General features: G+C 30.9%; 1 long non-coding RNA gene across 2 annotated transcripts; it reads right to left on the reverse strand.

The window, feature by feature from the left end:
• Positions 1-5,387: 5,387 nt before the first annotated feature.
• Positions 5,388-7,478, reverse strand: LOC106441310. Of its 2 annotated transcripts, XR_001287880.3 has the most exons (5): positions 7,238-7,478; positions 7,023-7,136; positions 6,637-6,726; positions 6,343-6,503; positions 5,388-6,154 (listed from the first exon to the last, which is right to left on the reverse strand). It is a non-coding gene; the product is annotated as an uncharacterized LOC106441310 (long non-coding RNA). The 2 variants fall into 2 exon arrangements; XR_007316565.1 differs by having other exon boundaries at positions 6,343-6,726.
• Positions 7,479-8,855: the final 1,377 nt, after the last annotated feature.

Raw genomic sequence — 8,855 nt, forward strand, 5'->3', positions numbered from 1 at the left:
GTTTCTCTATAACAATCTGAATATTTTTTGGAGAAGAAATTGTGTCTATTAGAACATGATCAATGGTATATACCCACAATAGAGTCTATTAAATAAATTTTATTAATAAAATAATTCTATAATTAAAATTTATTTTAATAAAATAAAATAAATCATTCATAAAAAGATACGTGGAAGAAAATTAGAGACTAAGTTAAGAGATGTCTCTTATATCTCTTAAATAAGAGACATATTTTATTTCTCTTTCATATTTGTAATTATTTTTTTATATTTTAATAGTAAAAACTAACTAAGAAACTTGCATTAATCGTGCTCTTAGAACATCTTTAGTAGCAAGTCTCTCTAAATGAGTACCTAAATATAAGTTTATTAATATTTGTAAGTGTAATTTGTTATGCAATTAAAATTAATGTTTTCTAATAAGATGTAGCTGTAAAAAGCTAACACTTGGAGATGAGTACCTCAGAATAAGTTTGATGGGTTTTTTTTTTATAAAGAATCGTTCTTCCTAGGTACTACCTTCCCTTTCTAATTTTTACTTTTTCTATTAATATTTTCTTCACATACGTACCTCAAAACCAACCCATGCTGATTCCCTTAGTTCCTTAACTTTGACGACAAGTTCACTTAGGAAAACCTCATCAGAGCTATGTTTATAAGGAAACCCCATTCTTCCTCCAACAGACACTATGGCTTGCCTCCTCTCCCACTCCCAGATCTTTAACTCTGCTTCAAGAATTGACTTGTTGCTTCCGCGATCAACTTTCTTGCGAACAAGATCCTCAGTTCTGAGGAGAGCATGGCCGAACCAACCAGTCTGTTTCTTGACGGACTCAGCTCTCACTTTGTAGAATACTGGAAAAGGGATAATAGATCCTATCTCCATTTGCTTCTTGATCTCAACGAGCTCGTCTAAGCACCAGCATGACTCGGGGTACTTGGCTTGGCTGAGAAGAAGACGATTGCAACACCTGACTCTCTGATTCGTCGGAAAACTATTGTGATCGGATACCCTCTCGTCTTGTTGATACCGCTCGTCCCTAATTTATCTGTAAGAAAACTCACAAGGCCTTCTCTGTGAGTTTGACCTCTGAAAGTGATGAACACTTGTTTCGTTTAGGGTTTAGTGTTTAGGGTTTAGATTTAAAGTTTAGGGTTTAGTGTTTAGAGTTGATGTTTTAGGATTTAGAATTGATGTTTCGGGGTTTAGAGTTTAGAGTTGATGTTTCAGGGTTTAGGGTTCGTATTTCCAAAAAAAATAGGGTTTAAGATTGACGGTTTAAGGTTTAGATTTCATATTTCAAAAATAAAATATGGTTTAGGATTGATGGTTTAGGGTTTAGAGTTGAGTTTTGAGGGGTTAGGGTTTGAATTTCGAAATAGTATAATTCGAAAAAAATTAAAAAATTACTTTATATTTTTGTATTTTTATTTATGATATATATAAAGAACAATGATAGTAAGAAGAATGTATTTTTGTAAATGTTCCTTTAACGGTGGTAAAAATGAAAAGTGATAGTAAGAAAGTGGTAAACATGTAATTTCTCCATAAAACAATTCGTGACCCACTTTCATTATAGTATCACAATATTTTGACTCACTTTAATTATATTATCAGTGTTTTTTTTTCATACCACCTGAGTAACATCTTCCTCGATAGAAATCAAATGAACAAAAGTCACTGAAAATGTGAAATGTCTTCCTCTGATAACATGTTAGTATGAAAATTGCACACCTCACTTAAAACAAGATTATTTCACTAACAACTCGGACAAAAGAAACTAATGTAACATTCAACCTCTTATTACCAATTACGTCAGCAAAGAAGACTATTTTAAGCGTTTGTAAACTCAGATAGTTGTTCTTAAAGCCTGAAAGTAAATCTGAACAACCGTTCCTTTGTAGAAAATTGAATACTTGATAGTCGAACAACCTTGCACTATACTTATTCGAGTTACAAAATTGGATTTTTAACAAGCTGAACCTGCAATGCCTATATATAACTTAGTTGGTCAAGCTAATTCATGATTAACAACATTGCATTTCAATGACTATATACAAGTATGTTTACGTTGGTCAAGATTATATATCTTATTGTGATCCAGCTAAATTTATTAGAATGTCTTTATTTGTGTATATTCTATTGTCGATGGGTGCTTTTAAATATATTTTATAAGATGAAAAAAGGAATATCAGTATACAAAGATATATTGTTTCCTTGCTAATTTATACCATTATATATTTGTGTGTTAGTATTAATTGTATATGGAAACCTTGAGATATTTGATTGATCATCACTTTAATTACCATTGGCAAATCAATCACTTTAAAATAGATGAGCCTTGCTTTTCTTCCCCTTCATCATTCATATCCATTTCTGAAACCTAAATAATACTTCCAAAAAAGCTTTCCTACCTCACTAATGGCCGTTTTTAACTCTGTTGCAAATTAATTTGAAACCATTCAAATCAATGAAAGTTTAATTTGATTTTTGAGAAACTTATATTACATCATGTGAATAGTAAATGAATTTATTATATCTTCATTGCTTATATATATATATGTGTGTGTGTGTATATATATTTATATTAGATGATTCCAGTCACTTCATTTTGATTTTAAAGCAATTGAGTTCAAGACTTTTGATTTACTATATTGTCGAAGATCTATTTTACAATATACTTTTGGATTTGTAGAGTGAAAATAAAATCTATGTTTTGGAGGGTTGAAGAGCCTTCAGTATGCATATGCCTGCAATTATGGTTCTAAATTTCGAGAAATACATTCCTATATTATATTTATGTTTTAGTTTAATATGAGCTATTTTAATTAAAAAATTCTTTAAAATTTTAAATTAAGAATTTTTTTACTAATATGAGATATTTTGTAATTTAAGCATTTAAATTTAAATGATATAAAAATTATAGTTATTATTAATCCATTGATCTTTTTCTTTATCTTTTCTATATTAATGCATAAATATATAAATACTAATATTTTGAAAAAAATAAAATTATTAGAAAAGTCACGTAATTTATTTATCAAAGAAAAGTCATGTACTATTGCCAAAGAACACTAAGGGCCTGACTGGTTCAAACGCAGCGGTTGCGGTTGCGGGAGTTTGTGGATGCGGGCGGTTGCGGTTTCTAGCGGTTTTAAGAGATTTGTACGACTGGTACTGCGGTTAAAAATTGGTGTGTTTGCTGGTGACTTATGACTGGTTAACTACCAAATGCGGTAACAGTCAAATAATAAATTAACAATATTTACATTTAATATAATTATAAAAATATCAAAAATCATAAAATTATAATAAATATAAAATTTATATTTAGAAAGTTATAATTTTAATTTTTGAAAATTTATTAAAATTGTTTTTATTATAAAATTTTATAATATTAATTAAAATATAATAGATATATTTTAATATTTTCATAATTTCAATTTTAAAATTTTTATTCAATATTTTTATTTTTGTATATATACTTTTTTTTTTAAAAGAAATTTTTTTTACCTTTCCGCAACCGCCCGCAACCGCAAACGCTAGCTGGAGCCAGCTTTTGAATTTATGAGATTCGAAACGGTTTGAAGCGGTTTAGAGCGATTTGAGTGATTGTTGCAAACCGCTGACAACCGCTACCAACCGCAAAAGCTGCGTTTGCGGGTGGTAGCGGGAAAACCAGTCGCCCCCTAAGTAAACATACTTTTCAGTATTTGTTAAAAAGTAGGTAGGTATTTTAAATCGGATCCCTAAATTCTGGAGAATCTATTTTGCAAAAATCTTGATTGGTAAAGAAAAAAATTTTATAAAAAAAAACCATAAACTATTTTAAAACGGCGAACAATCGACCTCTTAATAATTCTAAAATGTGGTAAAACATCCAACTTAATTTTAATTATAATATACATACGTTTGATGTCAAAAAAAAATTATAATATGCACACTCTAAATTTTGTAATTTACACATTTTAATAACTATCTCATCCCGGACAGGATCACTACCTTGTTGTTCTTAAGAATAAATCATTCAATATCATAATAACTACTACGTTAAACAAATTAAATTCAAGCCTTGATGAACAATTTTCTTAGTGACGAAAGTTGTTTAATAGATGTGTATTACGATATGTCTTTGGTCGTTGGTCATAAACAATGTAGTACTGCAAGTCTGCAATAAATCTGGTGTTGTCTACTTGTCTTGTATCTTTCTGTCAAGTAATCTAGCCTTATCTTGTATATTTCTGTCAACCAATCTGTCTTTGTCGTATTAGTTTTTATTATATAACACTAGAGCAAACCCGCCCTACGGGCGGACGAATAAATAAATTATTAATAAAAAATTATTTTAAATGTGTAGTTTATTTTTAAATATTTAATTTACTATTCATTTTTAAAATTATATATTTGTCTTTGTCTAACTATAATACTATTTAACTATAATAATTTATTTTCTCTCGATGTTTATTTTAGTTTAATTATACTGACAACTAATATCAATTTTTTGTAAAATTAATATTTTCTTACAACTTTATAATCTTTTGTAAAATTACTATCCTCTCTTATTTATATAATTGTTAATTGTTTTTTTTTTACCATTTTTGAAAAAGTAATGATTTATGTGATAAGAAAGAAATAATTTGTTTTATTATAAATAAAATATTTTAAGACAGACAAATAGATAATAGAAAAATTCTCTAGGATAGTATAAAATTTTTTTATCACAAATATAGACCCCAAATATCAAATTGACCAAAATATTTTATTAAGGGGTGTGTTTTTAGGTTTAGGATTTAGAATTTAGGATTTGACCAAAAAAAAAAAGGATTTAGAATTTAGAGTTTATGGTTTATGATTTAGGGTTTAGGGTTTAGAGTTAAGGAGTGGGATTTTGGAGATATTATTTCAAATTTTAAAAACTAAAAAATTTTAAAATTTTAAAAATAAAAAAATCTGTTTTGGTCATTTTATTTTTTGAGATCAATTTTTGTGACAAAAAAATTTAAAAAAGTTTATTCTAGAGAATTGCCCTAGATAATATGAAACTATTATTATATGTGAAACGAAGTTAATGTTATCAATATTATTGATTAGAAGTTTTGAAATAAATATAAATGACTAACTTAATATTAAAATGTAGAGGCAAAGGTTTGTAATCTTATGTGTAGAATAAATTTTTAGTGACTTCACTAAAATTTTTGAGCTTTTTGGGTTAAGAGTTGCTTAACTTGCATCTGAAGATATTTTTTCCTGAGATGTAACCTTAAGAAGCATTGTAAATCATATGTTTTTAAAAGTATTGATATAAGACCCAAATTATCATTGTAACGATGCTCCAAGTTTTGAATATCACAACGATAACTTGAACTACCGAAGTTAAAATATGTAATTCGTTGAGAATGACTTGCGTTAATTAAACAGACGGTTCAAACCAAAGTTTAAGACTTAGAAAAAGCACACACTAACAACTCCAAATAAACTATTGGGTCCGAAAATTAAAAGTAAAAAGTTATAATGGTCTTCATAAAGTTCATCTGATCCATTATCTTCAACAATGGAATATTCACCTGTCTAAACGCAGCCGTTTTGTATATTATATCTTTCATATGTGCAATTGCCTCTGCATATGGCTCGACACTATCATACAAAGAAGTTGAATGTTGGAAACTGATCTTTGAAGAACCAACTCTTTCTTTCTTTGTTCTTGGTTTCTTAGACTTCCATTGATTCTCATCGGATATGAGCTTGAAACTTCATATCTCAGAATCATTGTGAGGATGGTCAACAATAAGGACGTGACTTCCTGTCTTGTCTCTATTTCTCTTCAAAGATTTGAGTTTTTGTTGTTCTCTGTTTTCAGGCTTCTGTCGATATTGCTGTTGTTCGTCGTACAATCGGGTGATGATGGATCTATCGAAGTAGCTCTGTTACCAACATGTTGAATCTCACAAATGACCCAAGATCAGGTATGAAACAGCAGCCTAGATTCGTGTCAATGAGTAGGTGGGAAGAAGAACAGAGTTCTTAGCAATAAGCTCATTTCATCTCCACATCATATGTGATCCTTGATGCTCCATCATTTTGCTCTCTCGGGTCATTCCATAGATAGCTAGTGCGTAAAAGTATTATAATCCTTCCATTGGATCAAACACAGCCCTGAGAAAACCAACAACGCCAAAGTGAGAAACAGAGCAAGTTTTGCAAAGAGAAATTATCATTTCATGGAATTGATCTCCTTTTATATTCATGGTCATCTGTCCACAGAAACCAAATTTTCAGGATCAAAATTTTCCTTAAGATTAATATATGTCTTGCATACATATATGTAATGTTCGTGGTCATACCTTATTTGCAGCCAAGATAGAAGGGAGTAATGGTAGGGGAAACGTCATTGGCAGACTTGAACTCCTGCGACTCCTTGAAGTTCAACCTTGGCTGCATAAAGCTTCTTCTTCCCAACACCAATGATCTCCAGGGCGAGATGATGCATTGTTTCGCTTTAATGCTAACATAAACCAAATATTTTAAATTAACATCACCACAACAACATCACAGACAATAATATGAATCAAGAACAAAATTTGGTTAGTGTAAGAATCAAAATTAAAACTTAAAACTAAGAGCTTAAAACAACTTACAGAAACAGTGACCCTGTACATAAACTGATATAATATTTTACCATCAAACCATTTCCACTGCTCTGTGAGCTTCGCCGGCATCATAGTCGCCTGAAATATAAGCAACGAAATCATCAAAGCTGAGAATTCCTCAGTTGAAAAAACAAAAAATAGGTACGAAAGAAGTTTGTAATATGGATCCAGCATGGTGGAACATATATAAACATCAACTAACTGTCTGAAACGGTTTATTTTCTCAGCCGTAAAAATACGAAGATTAGAAAAAAAAAATATCAAACATCAATAGCTGCGAAATGGGTCAGCCATTATTCTACAGCAAGAACTCCAAAACACAATGAATTATTATTATCTGAGAATCTAAACAAAAATAATAGTAAACAGATAACCTGAGAATCTAGAAGGAGCATGTCGACTTTCATAAGCTCTCCCCCACGCCGGACGTATCTGGCCTCCCAAAATCGGAGGAGGCGAACTTGAACAGAGGAGGAGGAGCGGCCAGTCTGAAGATCGGAGAGTAAGACCACACCGTTAGCCATGACTCAAAATTTTGTATACTGATTGGTTTAGAACGAAGGATGATTATGAAAGCATGAACTCGTACCTTTTTATAGCAGAGCCTCCACAGCCTTGCACTCTCCAGGATCGCATTGAATGAAAATCGTGTGTAATTGATTAAGGAGGGCTTTATGAGGGGGTATCGGTTACTGCTTCATCTCCCACCAGAAGAAGGAGGAAGACGAAAGATTGGCAATGGAGGAAGGGTGGAGACGCGAGAGAGAGAGAGAGAGACTCTCCGAGCACTAATTGAAAACACAACGTTTAGTGATTGTAGAGCTAGATGGGCCTGATCATGTGGAGGCAGCCCAACAGAATAAGAAAAGAAACCCATGATCAAATAAATGGAACGCAACGTTTAAAGCAAGGGGACAGGTGTCGCAACGTGATTAACCGATTTTCTGACGTGTCTCCTTCCCGTGAGAGAGTCCCTCTTCTTTATAGTATAAGAAGATTGTTTACGTAAAATTATAACTACTAAATGGGTCAGCCATTATTCTACGTTAAACAAATTAAATTCAAACTTTGATGTAAACTTTTTAGAAAAATTTACCCTCTGTACCACTTTTTGACTTTGCTATTAGATTTCAAGCCACTTTACACTTGAGACGAAAGACATTAATATCCTCCAACTAATAACAAAACTATCTATGGTTCAGTTGAATTACCAAAACAACATGTGGGCCATCTCATTTTTTCTTCCCACTTTATCAATTCGAAAATTAAAAAAAATAAAAAAGAATCCAGATTTTTTGTTATTGGATTCACACAACAACCATCTATTTTTTTGCATCTACAATTAAATGTACCTTGTCCATGGAACCTCGTCCGCAGAACCTTGTCCACAGAACTTTATACACAACATTTTTTTATCAAACTTCTTATACACAAAACAAACTTCATCCACCAAAATTGTAAGTTTAAGGAAAAGCAGAAAATATATAAATTGAAAAAATAAAGTTTGATATGAACTCGTCCACATGAAAATAAGATGAAAGAAGTTCAATGTGGATGGATTCATTGTGTATGGAAGCATCGTGGATGAGAACTTTGTGGACAACTATTACGGATGAAAGTATCGTGGATGGTTGTGTTGTTTATGGTTTCATCATAAATGATTTGTTTCTCCGGAACCTGAAATTAGATCATTGTCTACACAGACCATGTCCACACATGCGTTGTCAACACCTACCCTTGTGGACAATCACATTGCGCATGCATCTTCTCAACCATGCTATATTGTGTATGATAGCAGTGCTCATCCACAACCTGCATGACAATATCCCTATGTAATATATTAACAGAACGGTATACTAGTTTAGTTTCTATATCCACAAACCTGAATTAGCATTCTTTCAATACGTGTACATGTTCACGTCCACATCCACACATTACAATTATTGTGTATGTATATATATATAGATTTTAAAATATTACAAAAAACATATCAAAGTGGATATCAAATTATAGAGAATAGAAAAACATAAAATTTATCATATCTATAAATTAGTTATATATACCTTTAATTTTAAAAATATATAAAACAAAACATTAAGAGGTATACTAAATAATAATAATAATAAAAAAAAAAGTATTTTTTTGAAAACACACTCTCTCTCTCTTGAAACCAAATCGATTTTCTTTTCCCTTTCATTAAGGGCATT

The sequence above is a fragment of the Brassica napus genome, chromosome A1, assembly GCF_020379485.1.
Source record: "Brassica napus cultivar Da-Ae chromosome A1, Da-Ae, whole genome shotgun sequence".
NCBI lineage: Eukaryota > Viridiplantae > Streptophyta > Magnoliopsida > Brassicales > Brassicaceae > Brassica > Brassica napus.